This window comes from Denticeps clupeoides, chromosome 2 (genome assembly GCF_900700375.1).
Source record: "Denticeps clupeoides chromosome 2, fDenClu1.1, whole genome shotgun sequence".
NCBI classification, from domain to species: domain Eukaryota; kingdom Metazoa; phylum Chordata; class Actinopteri; order Clupeiformes; family Denticipitidae; genus Denticeps; species Denticeps clupeoides.
Window position 1 is genome coordinate 30,587,334 of NC_041708.1, and position 27,210 is coordinate 30,614,543.

Below are 27,210 nucleotides of genomic sequence, written 5' to 3' on the forward strand. Positions count from 1 at the left end.
AACATGACACAAACTAGATTCTGGCTCATTAATATTATATATGGTAAAGTCGTAAACAAGCAAGGACAAATTATATATCACAGTTTAAAATGATGTGAATTTGATCCTGGAAATACCTGTTCACTAATGCAAGTCTGTCACTGACACAAGGTTCATTGATTATTAGAAAACAATGATCTTGGTTCATCTGCAAATGATTACACTCATTAAAGAAAGAATTAAACTGACCTTCACGCATCAAAAGGTTGCCAGTTCAAATCCCGAATCGTCAAGGTGCCACTGAGCAAAGCACCGTCCCCACACACTGCTCCCCGGGCGCCTGTCTGGTTGCCCACTTTTCAGGTGATGGGTTAAAAGAAGAGGACATTTTCGTGTCCTCATGTGCTGTGCTGCAGTGTATCACAATGACAATTACTTCACGTTCACTTATTCTCTTTTTTTGGTATTAGATTACACATGACGTTTGTAAGTGACCACAAACATTTGAATGGTTTTCTAATTTTCTTTTTGCGACTTACAGAAGCATTGATTTGGAGGCAGTTTTTTTTTTTTTTTTTGCACCAGCCGTGATTTAGGGTGCCATTGTAAAGTGCAACATGCTAAGCCCCTTATGCGTTTGGTGTTTCAGTCTCTCTGAGCCGTACTATGGCAGTGGCCTGTGGGGGTGTGGGGTGCCTTGAAGAGTGACATGATTACAGATTCATTCAAATATCACCCCACCCGGGCACTTGGGTCTGAGCCGAGGAAAGGGGGCAGCACTGATTGTAATGGAAGGTTACGTCGTTTGTTGTCAGGGTGAGAGACGACAGGGATGATAAACCCACTGAACGACAAAAAAAAATAAAAATCCCAGCAAATGGGAAATGCTTCCCGTCTGATTAGGTACGAAACTTTCCTCAGGTACCTCCTTGTACCTACAGAGAGAGAGAACCGTGCTTGGGGACAGTCTGAGTGATAAAAAAAAACTAAAAAAACAGAGTAAGCGGCCTAATTCAGACGCGCTTTTAAATTTTAATTTATTCATAGGTTTAAGCCGCTTATCGTCTTGTGGGGTGTCAAGGATTGGTAATAACACTGTAGTTTCTCATTGAGTGCCGATCGAGTTTTTTTTTATCCTTACTCCCATCCGCCCTGCATTTGCTGTTGCAGGCAGTACGCAACAGCCCGGCTCTCTGTGGGGACGTGGCAGCGACGGGGCGGGTGTCGCTGCGCGCGAAGGTGGACCTACGTGCGCGGGGATTTGCTACGGGCCTAACAACGAGGCAGGAGAATGAATTTGAAGTTCTTTTTTTTTATTTATTTGTAATAAAAAGGTCCTGGACTCCCCCCCCCAGTGCCCAAATGTGCACACGCTCCACTCCCAGGCAAGGCGTACCCCCTTCACCTCCGCTGCGGGTTTCAATTCTTTTGTTTGCATGCGTCTGTTCACCAGAGCAAGTTTGGGCATACAAAGTACGGACTTTAGCCCGAGATGCATCTTGCGGCCTCGTTGGCTTCAAAATTGCGCGAGTCTTAGGTCAAGGCGGCACCAGAAACAAACAGCTGAAAGAAACAAAAGCCTTCAGAGACGAGTGAGACTGCATCTTTTTTTTTTTTTTTGTCCTTCAATCATGAAAAGGTTTTAATGACTTAATTTTTTTCCAAGTCAGTCCTTTCTATCAGTCTCTTTTGAGTAAAAAGAGATGCCAGAGCACTGAGTCACAGTGCACACGCTGAGGAATGCTGGTTTGTCTTTAATTGAAGATGACTTAAAAGTGCAGTGTGAGCGGTTGACTGGGATGTGGCAGTAACCCTGACCGAGCCAAAACATGATGGGCGATGCTGATCTCAGCTTGCCGCCTGTTGGAAACTGTGCCACTAATACATAATACAGAAGTAAAACTGATAGTAGTTCTCTCATGGCACGCTGAGAAATCTTCCATTATTGCAACTGTACCACAGTCCAATATTAGGGCTTGGGTATATGTCCCGGGGCAGTGAATGGCATAGCAGGTATGGAAGTGGACCCATAATCGGAAGGTTACTGGGTTTGTATCTCGGCAACCCCAGGCATCTTTCATGGCTGCCCACTGCTTAGCAATGGTGATGGTTAAATGCAGAGGACATATTTCGTTGTGTGCACCATGTGCTGTGCTGCAGTGTTTCACAATGACAATCTGTTCACTTTCACGTTTACATTTACATTTACGGCATTTGGCAGACGCTGGCCTAGTGGTTAAGGAAGTGGCCCCGTAATCAGAAGGTTGCTGGTTCGAATCCCAATCCGCCAAGGTACCACTGAGGTGCCACTGAGCAAAGCACCGTCCCCACACACTGCTCCCCGGGCACCTGTCATGGCTGTCCACTGCTCACTCAGGGTGATGGGTTAAATGCAGAGGACAAATTTCACTGTGTGTACTGTGTGCTGTGCTGCTGTGTATCACGTGTGACAATCACTTCACTTCACTTTCACTTCACTTATCCAGAGCAACTTACAACGTGCTTTCAAGTTACCATCGATGAAGAGATCAATTCCGGTTCACTAGGACCCCAACTATGAATACAACCTTTTTATTCACTCTGTTGTAGATTCTGTACACAAGTTCAACAATAAGAAAGAAAGTTACGTTTCACTGCCATATTCTAAAATATCCATGATTTAAATGCTTATCCTCTACAATTCTTAGTGTTAAAACTTCAACTTCCAAGTGAGTTTGTGGAAACTTTCCAGTTAAGAATCTGGGGAGAATTTTGTGATAATATTAAGGGATTTTTATTTTCCAGTTAATTAATGGAAATATGAATGATTTGATTTACATCCTGAACAATGTCTGGACTGGTGTTTGGACCCAGTTGATATCTTAATTGACCAAAACTTTTGCTTCTTATCAAAAACATGGACACTGTACATTCAACGGTACTGTACATTCGTGTATTTATTTTTCGGGTGGGTCCAGAGTTGGGCCTAAAGGCCTGGCTTGTATTGGTTGCTCCAAGGATGCCACAGCAAAAGCCAATGAAAATGTCACGAAAGTATGATTTATTGTCATTTTAATGTTATCACGCTGATCAAATAGAAAATTATAAAATTGTGCCCATCCCTGCCCAGAGAGCGGTTATTTAACAGTGACTGTGTGGAAAAATCGGACACAATAGATTCAGTGCTGCAAGTGTGGGTGGCAGAATTATTCATCTAACACCTTTTATTTATTTACTGTTGGTGTATGTGTGTTTTTGCACTGCATAATTACCGATGCATATGTCTCTCTCTCTCTCTCTCTCTCTCTCTCTCTCTGTGTATATATATATATATATACATAAGAGAGAGAGAGAGAGAGATGCAGAGTGGAAGACAATCCTTTCTTTTTCTCCTGGCTTTTGTAACTTGATAGATCAGTTGCTGCTTTGTACAGATGGGATCAGCATTTGCAAGAGTTCCTCTGCCTTTCTGGCAAGAACATTTTGGCAACTGTTCCACGCTGCCCTTAGCCTTGACCTGTGAAACTTTCACTTGTTTACCCTGGGCTTTACACAAGCGCTGTTCTAGTTTTGTCATAATCATGAAGACGTTCGCGCACGTACACACAAACTCACTCACACACACACTGTGTTTTGGCAAGGCCGAGTGCAGGAATCATTTAAGGCGAGTTCTGTTCACTTCCACCCTCACCAACGCTCTCTGTCCTCCTCACCCCTCGTCCTTGCTCCTTCCTCATTGCTCTTCTTTCTCTCTCTACAGAGTATCCTGGCCCTGAACCCTCGGGTGAAGAGCCACACTGCGCTCCACTCCACTGCAGCCAAGCAAGCTGAGAAGAAGCACTGGAAGAGGAACCCTGAGAAGGGCTGTGATGTGAGTTTTGTCCCCTTCACGAGCGCGCACACACACACACACACACACACACACACACGCATGCAAATGCATATTTTCTGTTATTCAAACTAACTATACAGCTCTACAAATAAAATAATTTCTGTTTCATTCCATGTCCATTATATTTGATTAACTTGCTCCTCTTGCTTATAACCCATCACCCTTGGTGAGCAGTGGGCAGCCATGACAGGCGCCCGGGGAGCAGTGTGTGGGGACGGTGCTTTACTCAGTGGTGGATTGGATTTCGAACCGGCAACCTTCTGATTCCGGGGCTGCTTCCTTAACCGCTAGGCCACCACACCAATATAGCTTTATTGTATTTTTACATTTTACACAGAAGGTTGATGAATGTTTTAATCAATCCAGAAAAAAAAAATACAGTAAAACTTGTACAAAGCATGCTGGTATTTTCTAAATCAGCTCATTGTCCTTTTTTATTACCCTATAATAAATGGACTAATTAAAAAAAAAAATCCCTGCATGGGATGCTACAGGGGATCCCAACCTCGTGGGGAATCAGACAGGAGCTGCTAGCAGCAGGGACTTTGGCCCGAGTCCCAAATTAGCCTCTGCTGTGGTTTAGTGAGGTGCAGGATGAGCTGGTCGGGGTGGTCGGGTGTTTGAGGGGCTTGTTGTCTAACCTTTGGAAGCCTCCACTGTGAAGTCCACAGCTGGGCTCTGGAGCTCAGATGTGCGGTGCTCGTATAAACCGCAACACACACACACACACACACACACACACACACACACACACACGGCACAACATATCTACAGGTCTGCAGACGAAAAAAAACTTTTAGTGTATATCAGGTCATGAAGACACGCACACCCACATCAACCACTTTTATAAAGATCTTTTCACACAGACGCAGATGTGCGCTCCGACGTGTAACACTGACAGTCCATCTGAAACACACCACTAAACAGCAGCAGATTCACACAGACACACTTCCAAACACAATTATCTTAGGATTCCAGGCACATGCTGTCAAAGTCTCAGCAATATCTCCCAAGACCAGCGAGTGAGCGGCGTGTTTGTGTTTTTGGCAGGTGCGGACGGTGCCTCGTCTGCCCTCTAAAGGCTACTGAGAGTTGGGATTTATTTGATGTAGACACGAAACAAGATGGAGGTATTTTGTAGGGGAGATTATGCCCTCCCCGCTGACTGCACCGCTGCTACGTACGACTGGCTAATTCATCACTGCGGCTGCCGGCGATGGACTGGGGACCTCATTTAACTCGTCGCGCAAAGCCTGTAGACAGAGCCCCATCCGTCGACGTGGATTCAGATCTTCCCGTAAAAAACCTGGCTTTTGTAACCGGATAGCCTAATTAACCAATGGGACGGTTCAGATAGGCCAGATGAGTATTTCCAGACATGTCATGCATATGTACTGTATATAAATACATGTTTGCACTGGCAGACACTTTCACATTTACATTAGACCTCTGTTCCGTCAGATCTTTACTTTATCAGTGGAATTGGTTTCCGTAGGTTACAATACACATTCATGGTTTTCTTTTTGGCCTGCTGCACAGCATGCAGTGGTGCTTTGTTTTTTTTTTGCGCAAGTTATTATTTGTCATATGTGGTTGTCACGTCCCCATCTAGGGGTTGGGAAAGAAGAGGGGACAACGAAGGAGAGGGATGTGTGAGGCGAGAATACACACCTACCAGGCCGAAGTGAAATATTGTGCATTTATTTACAGTGGGAAGTGAACAACCAACCAAAACCTAGAGTGCTGTACATAACAACAACAATAGCCGACAGGGGGAACCACACCACACACAAGCAGAGAGTATATACAGTTTACACGGAAAAAAAACCCCACCGCACAACCACAACTACCACAGCACTGACCACACTAACATGCAACACAGGCTTTTCTCTAGCTCCCAAACTCTCCTCTCCACCCTCCTCCGGCTCCATAACAAAGGCCCCGTCTGATGGCTGGAGTTGTGACCACACTAACACGAAACACAGGCTTTTCTCTAGCTCCCAAACTCTCCTCTCCACCCTCCTCTGGCTCCATAACAAAGGCCCCGTCTGATGGCTGGAGTTGTCCTTAAATGCTCCTGTCTGATGAGTTGTTAGGTATGATGAGGCAATAAGTAGGTGGAACCATCAATTCCCCAAACTATACCCAGCAAACAACCTGAAACACACACACCAATCACAGAACACCCCAAACCACTCTACTGCCCAAAGGACGTAACAGTGATACACAAATAAGCACTCAGTGTACACAATGAAATGTGCCCTCTGCATTTAACTCATCACCATTTGTGAGCAGTGGGCAGCCATGAAATGTGCCCAGGGAACAGAGTGTGGGGACTGTACCTCAGTGGCACCCTGAGGGTTGGTGGATTCAAACCTGTGATTACAAGTCTGCTAGGCCACCACTGCCCTGCTAGAGTTGAAATGCACTGGCTTGGAACACAAATATGAACTAATACATCTTAAAAATGAGAAGATGGAGCTTTTCTGTAGGGAGGAGTGGGTTAAAGTTCCTACAAATTGATGTGTAGGACTGATTGGGTCACACAGTGATATTTACTGCTGGATAAAGAGGATAACTATATCTATAGCCTCTGGATTGGGTTCTCTTTATTGGATCTTGGATGCTCCATCTTGGATGTTTCTGGGTTTAGTCACAATAATTAGTTCACATTTGTGTTCCAAGCCAATGCAGTGCAACTCTAGCGGGGCAGTGGTGGCCTAGCAGTTAAAGAAGCGGCCCCGTAATCAGAAGGTTGCTGGTTCAAATCCCAAGCTGAGCAAAACACCGTCCCCACACACTGCTCCTCGGGTGCCATTCATGCTGCCTTAGCGGATGGGATAAATGCAGAGATGCAGAAATGCAGAGATAAATGCTGTGCTGTGGTGTCACTAATCACTTTCACTTCACTTAACCTAAAAGACATTAAATGAATAACAGAAGGTGATTGGAATTCACAAGACTTTGCACCAATATCGATTGCATCCCACCAGCATTGTCTTTAAAAGTTTGATTCTATGGTCATTTACATTTAAGGCATTTGGCAGACACCCTTATCCAGAGCGACTTACAATGTGCTTTCAATTTACTATCGATGAAGTGATCAGTTCCGGTTCATTAGGACCCCAACTATGAATACAATCTTTATTTACTCTTGTTGTAGATTCTGTACACAAGTTCGACAATAAGAAGGTTACAAGTTAATCTAAATATTCTCTAAAGAGGAAGGTCTTGAGCTGCCGTTTGAAAATACTCAGTGACTGAGCTGTTCTGACCTCGCGGGAACGTTCATTCCATCACCGAGGGGCCAAGACAGAGAAGAGTCTAGATTAATGTCTTCCTTTTACCTTCAGAGATGGAGGGACCAGGCGAGCAGTATTGGAGGCTCGGAGTATACGAGGTGCTGTGTGAGGTGTAATAAGGGCTGTGAGGTAGGATGGTGCTACTCCATGTTTGGCTTTGTAGGCCAGCATCAGTATTTTGAACCTGATGCGTGCAGCTACTGGGAGCCAGTGGAGGGAATGTAGCAGAGGGGCGGTGTTAAAGATCAGTCGTGCTGCTGCATTTTGTATGAGTTGTAGAGGTCGGATGGTACATAGTGGTAGACCAGCTAGAAGGGAGCTACAGTAATCCAGTCGTGAGATTACTAAGGACTGAACCAGTAGTTGGGTGGCCTGGGTTGACAGATAAGGGCGGATTTGTCTGATATTGTAGAGAAGGAATCTACATGAGCGGGAAAGATTGCTGATGTGAGTCGAGAAGGAGAGTTGGTTGCGGGCTCCAAGGTTGCGGGCTGTTGTAGAAGGTTAGAGGTCCAGTCTGAAAACCATCTTCAGTCAATAATTTTAATTTCAGTGCAGCTGTAGTCAGTTAGTGGGATACTCTAATAAGCGACCAGCCTGCTGGGTTTCATGCTGAGTAAATATCAAGTACCGCTTTTTTGGGGATACTTACTTTGGTCTGAACCAGTTTTTATTTCTGCCGACATAACGCCAGATGGGGGTGAGAGTAGAGTAGAGGAGAAACGTATTTCTCACAGATCATGAAGGCCAGGATCATCACTTTTGAACTCTTTTCAGATGTGTTCTTCACTGTCACTTCACCGTTGCACCCTTTAGGTCTTTTTTTTCTCTCCTTACTGCTGGTGGGAATAACACAGTTCGATCGTACATAACAGATTTATCCTCTTCGTAAAGAAAAGGCAATGACCATTTTAGTGATCCTTAAAATAAGTTTTGCGAGGCCCTGTGGCTTAGTCATAATTGTTTGGTGGAATGGGTTTGGTGGCTGCGCAGGCTGTAAAGTTGGTTTTATAGGGAATCCATGAAGAGCAAATGTCCATTTCAAATGAGGTTACAGACCTATACAATACTATACTATAACTGTAGTTACATGTAAAGTGAAACCAGTGAGTTTTTTAGTTTGGTCCCAAATAAATCTCATGCCAAAGCATGCCAAAATTGGTTGGAAAGTCCATCTACATATGTCTCTACTAATATCTCAATATACTTTTTTTTAGCAATATTTTTGTGCAGGTTGTGATCAAGATTTTGTACTATTTATTGCTTGAAGTTTGCTTCTACCACAACTCATTTAAGATTGATAGTGTAAAGGTGTACAATTCTCTTCACATGTATGATGGTTCCCACACCTTTGTAATAAAATAATTTATAATGATACAAAAAATGAACTAACCAAATAGACTCAACGAGTTACTGATGCAGACATGGCAAGTAAGGCTCATGTTACGTATTGGTGCTTACTGATGCTCTGATCCTTCAGGACACCCATCCTTCGTCTCATCAGGAGCCTACTCAGATGCTGGTGTCGGTCTGCCTTAGCTGTCCTCTGACCCGATCACCAAAGACTAGCTCCGACACCCAGCGTAAACAGGCGCTCAGACACTGCAGTCATTAATTAGGTTGCGTTCTTGGTTGTTCTGTATTCATCTCCGCGGGTATGTGTGTCTGCGTCTGAGTTAATCCTTCAAAAAACACATAAACAGACAGACAGTTGCAGCTGTGAGCTGAAGCCTTGTGGCGGGGATGGATGTTTGGGGTGTGTGTGGGGGGTGGAGAGGGGGCGATTGGTTCGGCGAGAGAACGGGCACCGCCGAGGTGCCCTTGTTCTTGTCTTTCAATAACACCTCTGTTTACCGATGGCGCGTGTTTTAATAATGTTCCCGTGGTTTCTAATCCAGTCTAATGAGCTTCCAGACTGCCTTATGTTCTCATGGATTTGTGACGTGGGTCCTCAGGATGTGGAGGCTGCATTATTATTATTTTTTCCACACTTGTGTTTGTCGGGTGAGAGCTCAGGACGGAGCGACTCTGACATTCTCAACAGGGTGGCCTAAATCCCCCTCTGACGTCTTCCCTGAGTTTTGCAGAGAAAGGATCTCAGACACACACCGTCTGGTCCTGAGGATGAGTGTGTCTGCACCGCCGTGACAGTGACTTAGAGTTGCCTCCCATCCTGTCTTCTCACTGAGCTCTGTATGTGCTCCAATGTCCTCAAGAAGATAAGAACACATGTGGATTTTTTATTTCTGATAGACACATGACTGGCCTTTGGTTACTGAGATTAAAGTTTGATGTGGGATGCATCTTAGATCTTAGCCTTATGACATAGAGGTACTTAATCATTTATAATACATTTATTACACATTTGTTACCCTAGGTCCTTGCATAGCAGTAAAAAAAAGTGTGTGTACGCTGTTTTGATACAAGAGTGTTTTTCTGCAAAGTTTATTATCCACCAGAGGTAATTGCCCTAATGAGGCACAAAGGAAAATGTGGAGGGCGAATATGAAAAGGAAGCAGTGTCCTTTGCTGAGTTTGTCCCAGAAGGGATTGTTTGGTAATTGTCTCTCAGCACCAGGTCAAAGTCAAGGCCTAATAAGAGAATGAAATTGCCAACCCATGTGAGCAAACCTAAATATTTTCTGCAGCACCAAATGTCTTGTTTAACCTCCCAAAATTGTAATCCGGTTCGTTAGTTACGTAAATGATGGGTAAATTACCGCTGTTTGGGGTGTTAAACATTTCGTAATTGGGTTAAAGGCTCTCGGGCTTCGGAATAACATTTTACTGTCCGGCTGGAACTGCCGACCTAATGTTTTTTTTTTTTTTTATTGAGTTTTTCTAAATCAGGCTTAAGCCACTGTGACAATGTGCAACTTGAAGCAGGCAAAGAGTGGTCCTTGAAGATGATTTATAAACCATCAATAGATTATGGGCAATATTTTCCTGGTGCTGTATGAGACATGTCACATTTAGGTTTTCTGGATTTACAGAAATTGCAATTGGCAGAAAAGGACTGCTTACTAGTTATCTATTTCTTGGGGCAATAGTGGCCTAGTAAGGTACCATCCCCACACACTGCTCGCCCGGGCGCCTGCATTGGCTGCCCACTGCTCACCAAGGGTGATGGGTTAAAAGCAGAGGACACATTTCGTTGTGTGCACCGTGTGCTGTGCTGCAGTGTTCCACTAAGATAATCAGTTGACTTTCACTTTTGAAGAGGAGAAACAAACTCCTCATCCAGCCCTTTATTTGTGTGTGTGTGTGTGTGTGTGTGTGTAATTATTTCTAACACCCAAAAGTTTAATCACAAACCAATTTGGGGTAAACCACTATCTTCCCAAAAGTGAATCTGACCATCCTTGATCGTTCCTGTGTTGAGAACCTCACGTCCAGTCCGAAGTGGCGGTCATAATGTGACTCCGTATCATATCTCCCTACGTGTCATGTAGTGCCTGGAAAATAGTGTTTCTAATAAAGTGGCCAGCATTCAAATGTTAGATTGAGTATGACGCCATTAGAAACCAGAAGAAAAAATAAAAATCTCCCCTGATTATGGATGTCACCACATTATCAGTTTTGCCAGGTTTATGTGTCAGTATTGAAGGGAAATAAATTGGGCAAAATGAGGAACGCGCTCCACTCCATCACTTCCAGATAAAAGTAAATGGATCATGTCACTAATAGTCATGCAGTGTTAAGACAGATTGCTCATTAGTCCATTTGCCTGTTTCAGAAGTGAGGAGATTAATTTTTATTTAGGGAATATTAGGATATCAAAACAAAGTGGCCTCAGCGCCTTGCCACAGTGTTTCAACTTTTTTTTTTCATCGATCAATCGCGCTAAGTGACAGTGCCGTGACATGGTGCATCTGACATGCCGGGGTTTCTTAATTTTTAATTAAGGCATAAGTGGTCTTAATCGAGTTTGATCATGCCGGCATTGCATGGAATGGGCGGCTCCCAGCAGCGGGCGCCGCGTCCCGATTCGGGCCGTTGCTCGTTTTGGGGTTGGCGCAAAGTGGCACAGCAAAGTGCGCTCCTGCCTGCCTGGTCTCTGACTTCCTGGCAGAGTTGCAAGCCGCCAATCTACCCCCCGCCTTTGCCTCCCTCTGGCTGGCCAGGCATCAGACCGGTGGTTGGCGCTGAGAGCGGGTAGGGGGGAGAGGCGGTGGGGCTGCGGTGAGGTCGGCCGGGTCGGGGTGGAGTGTGATCGATGGGTTTTATCAGCTGGAACACACAAGCGCCCCCCCCCCTCCAACCCCTCATACGCCCTCTGCAAATGTAACTCTAACCCTCTTCCCTCCCCTCTCGGAGGATTAAGTCGGGGATGTGTGGATTACAACACCAGCCCTTGCCGTCTGTCAGCGTTCCTTCTTTTTTTTTTTTTTGGTGGGGCCTGGAGAGATTATGTTTAAAGGTTTGATGTTAATAGAAAACCTTAATAAGACTTTTCCTCCAAGCAGATTTCCATGCCGCTTAACACACAATAGGATGTACAAAGGGCCCTTTTTTATGCCTACTCAGCTTACTGTATACATTTCCCGGCGCCGAGCAATAATCTGAAGGGCTTCCCCCCCCCCCGCCCATAACAGGCGCTTTCATTTTGTCATGGGCTTTGCATAAAGTAGATTTTCCTAAGTCAGTTATGTGTGTCTGCTCCGGCTTTGTGCGTTTTACGGGTGGCCTTGTGCATCTAATGTTGTTTTAACGTTGTTCGGCGACATGGTCGGGCCCAATATGTGTCTTTTTTTTTTTTTTTTTTTTTTTAAAAACCGTGTCTCGGAAGGGAGGGAGGTAGACGGGGGCAGAGGGAGAGCGAGTGGGAGACCAACCTGTCACATCACTATGCTTAATGGCTCATATTAATCATACTTATTTGAAATGAAAATTCATAACGTGCTCGGGGAACGTTAATCTTGGCTGTTCTAGCCAAGCTGCCATGAATATTTAAGGCGCTGAGGCATCAGATCTGCACCTTGTGCAAACGGCCATGGCGGTACTTACCTCCGCGAAGAAAAATGTGAGAGGTGTCCTGCGGCGGGGAGCCAACACCACCTTAGTCACTACAAGGCAGGTAGTCATGTTGGAGCGATACTACATAGTAGGCAGGCTGACTGACTGGTATGAGTGATTTTATTTAAAGAAATATCGAGTGCAGCTTGTCTATTTATGCCAAATCTCCGCAGAAAACCTGTGTGGAATTAGTTTAACAAATTGTATCGTATTTATCAGACGTCCTTATCCAGAGCGACTTACAATCAGTAGTTACAGGGACAGTCCCCACCCTGGAGCAACTCAGGGTTAAGTGTAGTAAGTGGGATTTGAACCTGGGTTTTCTGGTTCATAGGCGAGTGTGTTACCCACTGGGCTACTACCACCCTACCTTGCTAGAAGAAGGCCTTTTGAGAAAAGAAAAACTGACAGAATTGTTAGAGATGTACAGAACCAGCAAATTTCCATGCCCACGCAATCTTAGAACCCACATCACAGTTTGAGCAACGGCGAAAAAAACATTGTAAGTTAATGCTGTTCAATTAAACTCAGGGCATTTTGATGAAAACCAATTTGCTAATCGCTGAGTCGCCTTCCATGCGCTTTTATGGAAGTGAAGTAAGCATTGGCAAGCGTTTCTGTAGCGTAAAAAGCAGCCTGCCTCTGCCTTTTTCTTACATCAACAACGTGACCTCAGACAAACGGGTTTGAAGAAGAAGTTTGCAAATCCCGACGTTTTTCCACCGGAGACGTCATGTTGTTTATGTCGCAAAGTTATTTGGTCGATTGCCCTGTAGTATTGTGAGAAGAATTTGGCATCTGAAATCAAGTCCAAGGGTTTCATCGTTCCACATTCAACAGACAAAGCTCAGGAATACTTATACTTGTTCGGTGAGCACAGAAGTTATGGTTGAGCAATATATACTTTAGAATAATAGAATCAAGGTTGTACTATGGTTCCAGTGTCTCACGTTGAATGCTGAAAATCACATTTTATCATTTATAGCTGCTGCTATAAATATAGATACTGTACTGTCACCCTTGGCCAATTAAAATACCAGTATGAAACTGTGGGGTTCGTGGGAAGAGGAAAGTTGAGAAATATTATTTGTTGACCCTTGGTCTGGACAAAGTTAAAGCCCCATTGACTTCTTGTAGAAGGCTAAGCATGGGCGCTTTTTGCTCTAAATTGCTAAATGCCGGGGCAATCATCAGAGCTGTCGGGGTTGAGGGCCTTCGGAGAGTTTACAGTTTTGTTGAATGGAATGGAATTGTGCTTCATTTAAACTGGTGTTTTTTCACCTCTCATCAAGCACTTTGTAATGTCAAGGATTTTGCTTTGCGCAGTGTTACAAAAAAAATGCATTTTCAAGGAAAAACAAAACCACAAAGACTAAAAAAAAGGTAAAATATAGAATTGCAACTTGCTGTGCCTCAGTACCGAGTTTACTGGCAAGAAGAGTTGTGGTAAAGCAGGCCACCAAGAGGCCTATGGTAAAAAGAGTTATAGTCTTTCATGACAGAGATGGGATAAACCGTGTGTGAGGCAATAAAACGCACATGAATCAGGCTTTTACAGTAAGGTGGTGAGGAGAGAAACAGCTCATTATCTCAGCTGGAGTTTTGACTAAAGGCATGTGTTGTAAGACCGAACCGTTCGGAAAAGAAGATTCTACAGACTGACGAGTTAAAAGCGGAACTTTTTTTTGCTTCGTTGCCAGGCATTCGGCGAATACACTGAAATCCACGTTCCAGCAGCGCGGCGCTGCGGTGGCCCCATGATGTTTTTCTGGGGCAGGGACCGGACATATCGCGAAGATATCGGGAATTTTGGGGCGTAACTAGTCCAGGAGAAAAACATGGCTGCAGCCCACATGAGCAGTGATACCTGCACCGGCTGTCAGATTTGTGGCAGAAAAGGAAACGGACGCACGACTCAAACAAGAATGGCAATTTAATGAGAATCAGTGCGTAAATAGACCATGGAAGTGAGACTAGTTCTGAAAATTAGACGATTGAACTATATGGAGTGCGTCTGGCGGACTGGACATGGCTCAGAGTCAATATCAGTGGGCAGTTATATTAATTGCAAATTTTGTGCAACTGTCTCTCTGTTAAACTTAAAACCCAATTCATGACAAAGTTGGGGTGTAACTCTGCTACATGCTGTGGGGTGACATTGTCACATATTGTCACGTTTCCCTCCTGGATTGGTAGATTCTACGTAAATTATATATAAGGAAATAAGTGCCTTTAGCGTGATATCAATTGCCATACTGTAAAAATGTCTGTAAATTTCTATATGTATGTTTCCAGATGTGTTTTTCTTCTGTAATAATTTTGATCAAGGAGATCATCAACAGCCCTTAAAGAGAACAGGGAGGAGTAGTCTAAAAGTAGACTACCAAATTTACAATAATTTGTATAACTATGATATGTGTGTGTGTGTGTTTCTTGAGTGTTTATCTGGCAACCATTGGGCAGTGAGCCCGTCAGTGCTAATCGCCTGCGTGTCAATAATAGCGAGCCTCTCTTTCTCCTCCTGGGGTCAGTAGTGATGGAGAGGGCCATTGTCATGACAACAGCACGCCAGCCACCCAGAGATAAATAAATAAATAAGTAAGTGAAATAATAAAGGAAATGAAAGGGGGTCTGACATTTTGTTCTGCCGCCGCGGAGTTCAGCGTGTCAGGAGCGAGGAATCAAGTCGGCTCTTTGGCTGCTGGGCCAGGGCCCATTTGCATGAAGATGAAGGGTGATGGGGAAAAAAAAACCCTCAGTGGTGACAGTGGGGTGGACCAAGTTCAGAGCGTTTGTAAACCCCCCCCAAATCGATACCGCTCATCAAAGGTGGACACGTACCCTGATAAACAAATAAACAACAGACCAACCAACCATGAACCCTCTCCCTCTCTCTTTCTCTCCCTCTTTCTCCCTGTCTTTATCCTGCTGCAGACCTGTGTGAAGCTGGAGAACAATTTTGATGACATTAAACACACAACGCTGAGCGAGCGCGGAGCACTTCGCGAAGCACTGAGGTAAGGACCGGGTCACCATGGCAACAGTCACAGACGTGGCAAAGCGTAAGGGAGGGAGGCAGGAACGGAGGGATCGTTGGGGGAAGGGGGGTTCAGAAGTGGAGGGGGAGTCATTCTTCATTATTGGAAGAACAAATAAGTTTATTGCTACCATTCAGCGCTCCTCTTGGAGGTATTAATTTGTCAGATGAGGATCCCCACACCCGCCGCTGCCACCCGTCCCCAGGGCGCGACTGCAGCTTCATGAGTATCTCAGGCCTGCTGAGCTACTCCGGCATGTCAATGTTTAATTTGTCCATCCCAAGTGCTTATGGGTGCCTTGAGATGATATTAAAAATGGCCGTCAAGCCTTTTGTTATTTTTTTTGTGTCAATGTATGCCAATAATTATGGATGCTTTGTTTCATGCAAGATTTATTGCACATTGCTCTGGGTAAAAATTGCTTACGGAAAGTATTATTAAATGAAAAATGTACATACATTTCAGTCTGATCATGTGTCAAATTTCACTTTTTTTTTTTCCTCCACTGATGTGGAGCAGCACCCAGAATGTGGCACTCTATGTTGAGAGGATAGCAAACCGGAAGCCTGCTGTGGCCGTGCCACGAAATCTTCCTTAATCTCCTTAGCTTCATTAAAAAAGATAGAGTAGGATTACAGTGAACTACATGTAAATGAACGTAATTCCTAGTGAAATTTAAACAGCGCACAGATAAATACATCATCAGGGAGTCACAAACATCAACAAAATAGCAATTAATTGAAATCCCTTTAATGAAGAATTGTCTGTTATTTGCCAGAATTACGACTGCATGAAAAGTGGTAATTGGCTGAGGCCGTGGTGGGGATTACAAACACTGCGATAGGGCAAAATAAGCAGTGTACTGAGAAAGCACAGAACAAAAAAGATAAGTAAGACATGGCCATAAGCAAAAAAAAAAACTAAAAAAATCTCCCTTTGGTAATGTCCACATCCAACTGCAGTAACCCCCCCCCCCCCCCCCCCCCCCCCCCCGCTGATCCGAACAACAAAAATTTGATGAAAGATTCAGGTTCCCTAAATGCTAATAATGTTGAACATCAAAGCCATGAGTGGGTGCCTTTATCATCAAATGATCACAAGAACGCACAGGCGGCAAGTCACAGGCCGCCTGAGCCCGCAGGAAGTTGAATCTTTGACATTTGGCTTCATTAGGCTGGAGGAGGAGGAGCGCAGGGACCTAACGGTTCCGAATGAGCCGCTGATTAGGTGCAGGGTTCTGTTGGTGGTGGTCGCTGCGGTTAGCATTTTGTACGGTAGTGGATTCTTGTGAGGGTATTCAGCCAGGTTGGATAAATTCACAGTGAAATCACACTGGTATTCGGTTGCACCAAAACCTACCATGCAAGATACGATTATCAGTCATCACAGACAAAAGATTGATTCAAAATGTGTTTAATCTTGACCTGGTTACGCATGCTAGTAATGTTTACCATTAGCATATGCAGATGACGTCTTGTTGTTACACACAGCTCCAAAAAATGAAGGGAACACTTGTAACACAATGTAATTCCAAGTCAGTCACACTTCTGTCCACTCAGGAAGCAACACGGACAATCAATTTAATATGCAAAAGTGCAAATGGAATAGACAACTGGTGGGAAAAAAAAGACATTCCCAATAAAGGCGTGGTTCTGCAGGTGGTGACCACAGACCACTTCTCAGTTCCTATGCTTTCTTGCTTTCTGGCTGATGTTTTGGTCACTTTTGTACGCTGGCGGTGCTTTCACTCTAGCGGTATGATGAGACGGAGTCTACAACCCACAGGTGGCTCAGGTAGTGCAGCTCATCCAGGATGGCACATCAATGCGAGCTGTGGCAAGAAGGTTTGCTGTGTCTGTCAGCATAGGGTCCAGAGCATGGAGGTACTACCAGGAGACAGGCCAGTACATCAGGAGATGTGGAGGGGGCCAAAGGAGGGCAACAACCCAGCAGAAGGACTGATACCGCCATCTTTGTGCAAGGAGGAACATTAGGAGCACTACCAGAGCCCTGCAAAATGACCTCCAGCAGGCCACAAACGTGCATGTGTCTGCTCAAACGGTCAGAAACTGACTCCATGAGGAGGGTATGAGGGCTCGACGTCCACGTGTGTGCTTACAGCCCAACACTGCGAAGCACATTTGTCATTTCCCGGAGAACACTAGGAATCGCCACTGGCAAATCACAGATGAAAGCAGGTTCACACTGAGCACATGTGACAGACGTGACATAGTCTGGAGACGCTGCCAGCAACATCCTCCATCATTTGGCAGTAGGTCAGTAATGGTGTGCGGTGGCATTTCTTTGGGGGGGTGGGGGGGTGGGGGGGCGCACAACCCTCCATGTGCTTGCCATTAGGTACCCAGATGAGATCCTCAGACCCCTTGTGAGACCATATGCTGGTGCGGTTGGCTCTGGGTTCCTCCTAATGCAAGACAATGCTAGACCTCATATGACTGGAGTGTCTAAGCAGTTCCGAATGCTTTAGTCAAGGTCTGGGAGGAGATCCCTCAGGAGAACCTCAGGAGCATGCCCAGGTGCTGTAGGGAGGTCATACAGGCACGTGGAGGCCACAAACACTACTGAGCCTCATTTTGACTTGCCAGTCACTAGAAAAAGTCTGTTTTTATGTGGGCTGATACTAATATAATTGTTGAGTTATTAACTGGCCATTTTGACTGTCTTCATTCAGCCTGAGATATTCTCAGGAGAAAGCAGTCGCGTTTGGAGGAAGGTTCCTCCTCTCATTTGGGTTTTGTTCCAGGTCCCGCTCGTAATGACTGCGGCACGAGTCTGTGACATGACTTTAATTGCTTGAGTTAACAGGGTTAGCAACACTTCCCCAATTTCACGCTGCGCAAATCATTTCCTGGACATTCAAAATGAATATCTATAAACCTTTCCGCAGCGAGAAGACCATGTGAGAGAATAAAGCGGGGCAATAACATCAATAATGCACAGATTTAAATGGCATTTTTAAAAAATAATCACCTCCCATTTTTCTGTGTGATTTTCATTGGAGAAGCATAACAGGAGCTGTTAATACTGCGCAAATTCCATCTCACGTGACTTATTTGCGCTTAAAAATGTATAACACTCAACAGGAGCCGTGAACTAGCACCACTACAGTCTCAAGCCAGGAGTACTAATGGAGCGTTTTGGAGACATTTAGGCTTCAGCGTGATTTAGGATGTTTACTCTCCCATGTTCCCGGTGAGAGGGCCCCGTGTTCTGCGGGGAAGCGGGAGCACATGCCCCATATCCGGCGCCGCGGTCGGTGCTGATTGCTCAGAGGCAGGTGGCGCCGAGTGGCGTTGGAGGCGGGGCCGCCTCACTGAGCCCAGAGTGGCCCCCTGAAGTCCGCTATTTCGCGTGTTTTACCGCCCGTAGCAAGAGGAGATCTTGGTCCGAGAGTGGGTAGCTGTTCATCATCATGTCCTGTAGATGTGACACCCAGCATCTCCTTTGCTTGAGATTAAACATGTCCCTCAAAAACACAAAAACACTGCAGCAGCAATATTATCATGTAAGATGTGCAATTAAGGTTTGTAGAATGTACATGATATATACCGTAATATTATCATATTGAAGTTATGTATGGGAATATTTTAGATGTGCTTTGGAAGCTTTAGCCCATTGGTTGTGTAAGACTCAAATTTGGTGAATTTGAACGGCGGATAATCTATCTGCATGTTTGGACTGGTACAGGACGTGGTGCCGAGGGGAACTAAGCAGCGTTTATGAAGTATGCTGACGGCACCATAAACAAGTTTTATTAGGAGGACAGAAACTGGAGGTAATCAGGAGGAGGCAGGATCTTGCAGCCAGTGTTGCCAGATTGGGCCGGTTTTACATTTTAAGAAGAAAAAAAAATCTTGCTGAGAATGTGTGTTGAGGAACCCAGTTCCTATTTTAAACATTGACACATGGGGCAGTGGTGGCCTAGCGGTTAAGGAAGCGGCCCCGTTATCGGAGGGTTGCCGGTTCGAATCCCGATCCACCAAGGTGCCACTGAGGTGCCACTGAGCAAAGCACCGTCCCCACACACTGCTCCCCGGGCGCCTGTCATGGCTGCCCACTGCTCACTCAGGGTGATGGGTTAAATGCAGAGGACAAATTTCACTGTGTGCATTGTGTGCTGTACTCCTGTGTATCACATGTGACAATCACTTCACTTTAAGCTAAATACTTTTCAGGTAGTTTTGCAAGTTTGCTGCGTGTTTTGGCACAAAACCAAAAATGCCAATTAGACTCAAGCAAAACGGGTAGATAATTTGTCCTCTTCAAGATTAATGGCTTGTATCACCCAGCCCTTCATTTCCTTTTTTTCCTGTGTTGGGGGTTGTATCCAGTCTTGTGAAGGTGTGGAGGGGGAAGTGCTCCTCTTCCGGCACGGTTGGAGGCAGGGCCCCCTCAGTCTGAGGGGTAAGACAGGCTTTGCCTTGGTGCAGCCATTAGCAGCATAGCCACCAGTGTCAGGCCTGCTAATGAATGTCAAGACGGGGTCTCCTCATCCTGGGCCAGCCAGCATACACCCAACCACCAACCAGCCACCAACCAACCGCACATCTGACCTAATGAGCCTTGCCCTTAAAATATATATGCGCCCTCACACTCCCGGCTGAGGTACGGCCGCCAGGCTCTGTAAACGGAGGCGTAAATGACTCGTGCACCGTGGCTGGCCATCAGTCTCATCTGCTTTATTTCCTCTGATTGTGTGGCAGTGTTGCCGTGGTGGCAGTGGCCACTGTTACCCTGGGCCTTGGATGCCGGTGACTGATGGAGTTGCCGGGGAGAAGCGCTGGCCTGGAAGCATCCTGGGCCGTACAGAACTGCTATATGAATTTCAATTGGATTTAAAAAAAAAAAAAAAAAAAAGACACAGAGACCTTGGGGAGGACTTTGAATGACCTTTTCCAATGTGGCATAGTTGAGAAATGATAGTTGTTTTTATTTATTTATTTATTTATTTATAATAACACCCCCCCCCCCCCCCCCCCCCCCCCCCCCTATCCCAACCCCCCACAAGATGAACATCAAGGATAGAATCTTGCCTTTGAAATAGAAAGGGGACCGTTGTCCAGTTTTTCATTTCCTTTAATGGGATATAATAAAATGGTTTATTCTGTTTAGGATATCTTATCATGTGAGATCTATTACTTTGGCCTGTACCCAGACCTGCCCTAGAACTAGAGCCTTCGTGATGTTAGAAATACTACAGAAAAGGTACGAGATTCCTCCGGCACAATTTGAAAATGTGCAAATTGTAATCATGGATCACAGTTAAAAGTCTCTTTGTGCAAACATCTGAGTACATTTGAAAATGCACAAACACACACAAAAAAAAAAAACTAACCCCGCTGACACTGGACGAAGAATTCAGAACTTATTATGGCACAAAATAAAGAAACAGCCAGAGATGAAGGAAATCTCAGCTTGTATCTCTTCCTTCTCTGTTTTGCTTTCCATCCCTTTCTCGGAACGAGGTGTCCCTGCTGGGCCACCAGTGGGTTGGCTGTGGCCTGTTTGTCACTGCGCTGTGATCCGGCCCCCACATCTGTCCTGCCGTTTAGCCCAGCTCATTAACACTATGCGGAGCTGTCCGAAACCGATCCCAGGACAGAGCGGCGTCTCTAATTGTGGGACTTGTGTGGGATTTGTATTTGGGCAGTGGGGTGGGGGTGGGGTTGTGCGATTGGTTAAAACTTTTTTCTGAACCCAATTAAAGTGAGGGTTTAGCCGATATGGAGAACGTGTTCATTTAGCCCACCTGTCTGCACTGTCAAACCCCTACATCCTTTCCACGCATATTGTTACCATGGCAGCTCTACCTATGGGCTCAGTTACCTCAGGCCCAGGAGCATTGTGGGAGGCTGGGTCCTTTGTTGGTCTGTCTGACTGCTCGTGCTCTTTCTGTTTTTGCCAGACCACCCGTGTGTAATGTGTGTAGTATGTAGGTGAGGGGTTGAATATGATGAGCCCTGGTTGGGGGTGTTGCCTGGCGTGCGTGCAGACCTCCACCCACTGGTGACACGTGCATCTGCAGCATCTCTGTGTATGTAATGCATACATTAGAAACTCAGTCCCACCATGCGGACATCATTAAAACTCCCTGAATTTACTGTACCTTACTGTACCTGTTATTCACATTTCGTACAGATACGCTCCTATTCATGTCTGTACGCAAATGTGCCAAAATTGATTTACATATATTTGGGCTAAAGGTAGCTCATAATAACATTTATGGCATTTAGAAGACACCCATATCCAGTAGTTGCAGGGACAGTCCTCCTGGAGCAACTCAGGATTAAGTGTCTTGCTCAGGGACACAATGGTTGTAAATGGGGTTTGAACGTGTGACTTTGTGGTCTTCTGGTTCATAGGCGAGTGTGTTTCCACCACCACAGTTAGACACTGATGTATTGCATGTGTGTGTGTGTGGGGGGGTAGGTGTACATCTGTTTACTGCCACAAAGCAGCTTTTCGGAAACCCAGCGCATTAAGGACCAGCGCAAGGTCATAGTTTCAGGTAAATACGCATCCAATTGAAGACCCGTGTGCCTCTTATCAGTTTGGGAACGATGAGGCCGAGACAGAGGACGATCCGACCTGAAATACAGTAATGAAGAACGTCTAGGGGTTGCTGATTGGTTGGGGTAGGTGGTGATGATCCAGTGTGTAAAAAGTTTGCCAAAACTCAATTTATACTTTATCATTATTTTGACAAAAGCTTCTTCACTGCACAAAGGAATAATTCCCTTGAGATTGAACTAACAAAAAGAAAAAAAAACTTCTAAATGCATTAGATTAGATTGATGTCATGAGAGAGGACAAAGTGCCTTTTCTTTTTTTCTTTGCAGTGTTGGGGACAAAAAGGAAGCTCAATTGATGTTTAGAGCCCCAGAGAATTACATGACATGTAGCTATTAAGCTTATTTCCATTCTTGTGTTGTCTGGTGTGCTGGAAGTGTGTTATTCCGTGGCGAATGTAAGAACTAAACCTCAGCTATTTTTTTTGTGTGTGTGTTTTTTTTTTTTAAATGAGTCGAAATAACAATCCTTTACTTAAGGTTTCAAACATACTTAAATAAAGAATCTATCCATATCTGGTGAGTTATTAGTTATTATTTGCTAAACCGAGTTAGCAGCAAGCTGAGCCCCCATGTACCCTAAATTTACTTACGTTTAGGGCTGATTCACTTTCTAAAGATGAAAAAACAAATGCGGAAAACTGTTTGTGGTAGTCCTGGTTGTGGAGAAGCGTTTTTCTCGTAGTGACATCACATAGCCAACAGATATGTGAAAGCAGAAAAGAATTAGCAGAAAATTTGCTGCATGCAGTTCATAAGGCAGCTGGACAACCCTCGCTGTGCACGGCTATTTAATGGCTTCCTGATTAGCGGAAAGAGCGAAGGACGAGTTGATCTTGAGATGATTTGGTTCTGTTGGGTCAATCGGGAACATGGTTTGGGGTGGTAGAAAGAATAATAATAAAAAAAAAAAAAGCCAGCAGAGCAACACTGCGGTGATTTGATTGTAATACGCTCGGCGAATCTACTGTACCTGGAGCAGTGTGCCTGGAGACGAGACGTCTTTGTGAGGCCGGCGAAGGCTACACCTGCCTGAATTGCCGTGACCTAGAGCAACTCTTGAACAAATAAGATTGCCTTTGTGTGTGCATTATTTTTCTGTTGACATTCGCTAAGCACTTGGGCTTCTGGCCACGGGAGATAGATGAGGGTCTAAAAATCTGTCTGTATCATCCGTTGTCTTTGTGTCTTTAATGTTACCTTGAGAAGAGCGGGTTTAAAAAAAAACAAAAAAACAATGGGATTCCTGTCTATAGAAATTCAGCAGGGCCTGCTGTGACAGTGTGGGGAATGGGTTATTTTATCCTCTCCTTCCATTACTCCAGGAAAAAAGGAAAAGAAATGAACACAAAAAAAAAACGGTACAGTGCAGACACTCTCATGGAGAATCTCATGTATATCTCAAAACATCTCATTTCTGTGAGAACGCCGTCGCGCACTGAAATGGCTTTTATTGTAATTTCCCCCCCCTCCCGTACCGGGTGGAGACGTAAACAGCTGAAATTTGAATAACGCTTCTGTGTGGTGTGTAAAGGTACTTTAGTGGCGCTGCACACGACACTGTTTGTAGCATTAGAGACGGGAGCGGGAAGACTTGCTGGGTCATGATCGGTCTGCTTATTTTAATGTGCACGTGTAATAATCATGTTGCAAAGATACAATACAATGCACTGTAGAGTTTATTTGTATATTTAATGTTTGTCTGGGGCAAAGCCCCCATATCCATTATTCTCCGGGCAAGAAAATAATGTATTGTCAAGGCGAGGAAAAAAAAAAAAAAAAAAAGGTCAAGAGTGATGTCACTTGATGATCAACCACCCGGGATTAATAAAACATTTGGTGGGTGCGTTCCGCCCGGCATTCCTGCCAGTCTACCTGGCCACAGCTCTGCAGTAATTACCTCTGCTGTCGGGGTGATAAGTGGTATTAATGGCAGGCCGGTGCACTTTAGTCTGCGCTGAGCTTAGAGAATTGCAAGATGGGATTATTACACACTTCCAGCTGTAGTGTGCCCCGTGTGCGTGTGTGTGTGTGTGTGTGAGAGAGAGCGAGAGAGAGAGAGAGAGCGGGAGGTAAGTCTACATCTTCCCTCACTAGATCTCTTTTCTTTATGTGTAGCTAGCAAAGCATCTTCTCTCTCTCACATCCCCCCCCCCTCGCTCTCTCTTCCTTTCAGTCTTTTCATTCCACTTTTATCTTTTATGCTCTATACCCCCCCCACCCCCCTCCTCCTTCCCCCCCGTTCCTCATGTGTTGAAGAATATCACTCCTCCCATTCAGACGTGTATCATCTGAGACGATCAGCACCCGGCGTTTACAACAGCTGTGTGTTTTTTTTTTTTCTTTCTTCCCTCTCTCTCTCTCTCTCTCTTTTTTTAATAATGTATAATAATGACAGTGAACTAGAACACAGAACAAGGACCCGTCCCCTTTGCTTAAACGCCACGTGCCAATCACGTGCAGTGCTCGGGCAAATAAATAAATAAATGAATAACAACCACAAGACATCCATTTTGATGAATATTTAATTTTCCTTCCCCTAAATGATCCTATTTATCATTTAAAATTGGTATGTCATTGTCACCAATATGGTGTTTTCCTGCTGCTCTCCTGTCAAGCGTTCATGGTGAAGAGACCCCTCTGCATGACCAGGGGCTGGAGATATGTCTCCGGGGAGGGACAAACATTATTTGTGAGTGTTTTTTTTTTCTTTCTCCCTCTTCTGCGGATATGGCCTTGCATTAGCGAAAGGGCAACCCGGTGCGTTAACCAGATGCCTCTCCGTTTTTTTTTTTTCATGGAGCTCTTTTTGGATACAGCGACTGTCGCTCAGGGTTTTTATTAAAAAAAAAATTTACCCACCGTAGATATAATTTTTTGTTTCTTTCCATTGCAGATGCCTCAAATGTGCAGACGCCCCGTGTCAAAAAAGCTGCCCGACAAACCTGGACATCAAGGCCTTCATTACGAGCATCGCAAACAAGGTGTGGTCCTCCCAGACACAAAAAATGCACAATAAAGTCAGAAAAGCCTTCAGGTTCATTTCTGCTTGTCCTTCATTTGAATGCAACGAATGCTTTTTGTCAGACACAACGGCGGGATTCAGCCTTGTGGAGGTGGGGGGTGGGGGGGTGGGGGGGGGGGGGGTCTCCCGCTGCAGGTCAGAACCGTCGGACTGCGGGAGAGAATTAGCCCCTTTGTGCATGCGCATGGCCCGCCTGGTGCATCTTAACAGGAGTCCCCGGGCCGGCTTATTCACACTCAGGCCAGGCAGAATCAATATCCACATGTGGAGCATGTCGCCCTTAAAGGTTTGACCCGTGTCACTCCGGTTAGTGGGCGCCTGTATGAATCAGATGCAAATGAAGGCGTGTTCACAGCGAGGAATAATAATTACCACCAGCCCGTGTCTAAACATAGAACAGATAATCAGGACAGGCCGATGTGCGCAGTTACTTGTCATTTATTACACCACAGTTAGTTCCAGCCCGGCATCTTGATTGGCTGGGGAGACACTGTTATCGCACAATAATGTCACTCTGACTCGTCTCTTTAAATATCATTCCGCCTTATTGCTTTGTTTACAGTCGCAGAATCACATGACTGTTCGCATGTGCTTAGGAAGACATGGCTGCTCCTGAACAGTCATGAATACTTTTTAGCGGTTTGGACTATAGACACGTTATGGCAATTTTTAAACAAAGCCAACAATGGAACGGGGAGGTCCAAATATAATTGCCGCATAAAATTAGGAGTTAAACATTTCTATGAAAGTATAAAAATGAATATAATTATAATAGTTGAGAAAATATTACTCTGTGATTAATCAGAGTTCAGTGTGCTGGAAAAAAATCTACCCAATTGCAGCTCTTCCGATTTGATCATTTGGCCATCTGAATAGTCCACGCAGTTCTTTAAATAGATAGCCCACAACCGCCACCCCCACCCCCCCAGTCAGTAACATGATTTGACGGAACGTTACTAATGGACTCAGCCATTGCAATATTTGACTGTGAATATTCGGTGCAGCCCCAGGCCACAGTAATATGCAGCACCTGACCTGAAAAGAGTTGCACGTATGTTTTAACTCAGACATTCTTTCATTTTGATTCCACGGTAACAATTTTAAAAGCAACATTTGCCTGGCATATGCGGTATAGTAAAGTGTAAATATCCATCCTTTTATTAATATTTGCATTTCATTTCTTCTTCCCCCCTCCCCTTTAATTTGATTTCACTTCTCTTTTGCTGGAATTCAGTGTTGAGTGAGAAGATTAAAGGAGAGACATGAGGGATTTGGGCAGGATATATAAGTTTTTGCATAGCTGATATTCAACGCTGTGCTCATCCTACCATGTTCCTGACTATAAATCCATCTAGTTTTTTTTTTTTTTAAACATTGAGATATTTCTTATATATCAGAAACAGAAGCGTGATATTCAGACTGTAAATAAAATGAAAGGAAATAAAGGAAATTCCGTGCTCCTTGACAGGATGGACACTAAATTTCTTCAAGAGATTGACCTTCTATTGGTGGTGATTTTGGAGATGCTGTCCAAGATGCTGCACAAAAGTTCCCAAAATGTGCTTAACTGAGTCGAGATCTGGTGACCAAAGGTCATGTCATACGATTTATATCACTTTACATGTCATGTGGATGGGCACAAGGCTCAGGATAAAAATGTTTCATTATAGTATATTCAGAAATAGATTTTGGAATATGAAGTATGAAGTCTCTAATTAATATTAAGCAATATACACATTAACAGGAATGACATCAACAGGAATGTTACATAATCAACAATAATGTGCATTCTATACTGACATTGACATTTAGGGCTTTATGCAATATTCATAGCGTAATAACCATGGCATTGCTGATACTTGTCACCTATTCATGGGGGGGGTTGATAGGATGTGAAAAAACATCTCCTGTGTTTTGACACACATGGCTGGAGGGTAGGAGTTGAAAAAGATTATGTCTCGCGTGAAGGATTTGTTGCTCGTGTCCTGGTTCTTGAGGAGTGCTGGGGGGTTGTTTTGGGTTTTTTTTTTTTTTCCTCGGTGCTTTTTATAAGGGTTATCATTTACAGTAACTCTGGGACCTGTGTCAACAATCTGGCACAAGCCCCATCGAGCAGGGGGGGGGGTGTCACTGTTACACCGAAAAATGACAGTGAACTGTACATGTAAGTGTCACGGTCAGAATCTGGGGGAAGGGGGACATTCCGGTTCCGCGGTTGGGTCTGGAGTTGTCGCGTTCCTGATTGTTTGCACCTGTGTGTGATTAAAAATGTGTCATGTCCTCGTCGGGTCGTGGATTGTTGTCCTGTCCCGGCGCGTGCACGTTCCATGTCGTGCCAGTTCGTCCATCCGTCCACCCAGTCGCCCGCGACAGAATGACCCGACCGTTC

General features: G+C 44.7%; 1 protein-coding gene across 1 annotated transcript in view; it reads left to right on the plus strand.

The window, feature by feature from the left end:
• Window positions 1-3,718: 3,718 nt before the first annotated feature.
• The window catches only part of LOC114784261 (dihydropyrimidine dehydrogenase [NADP(+)]-like), a 139,217-nt gene continuing 115,725 nt past the window's right edge, over window positions 3,719-27,210 (plus strand). Inside the window, exons 1-3 of the mRNA XM_028969524.1 lie at window positions 3,719-3,829; window positions 15,103-15,185; window positions 24,693-24,780. The gene's annotated coding sequence lies outside the window, so the exon portion shown is untranslated. The remainder of the gene's footprint in view (window positions 3,830-15,102; window positions 15,186-24,692; window positions 24,781-27,210) is intronic.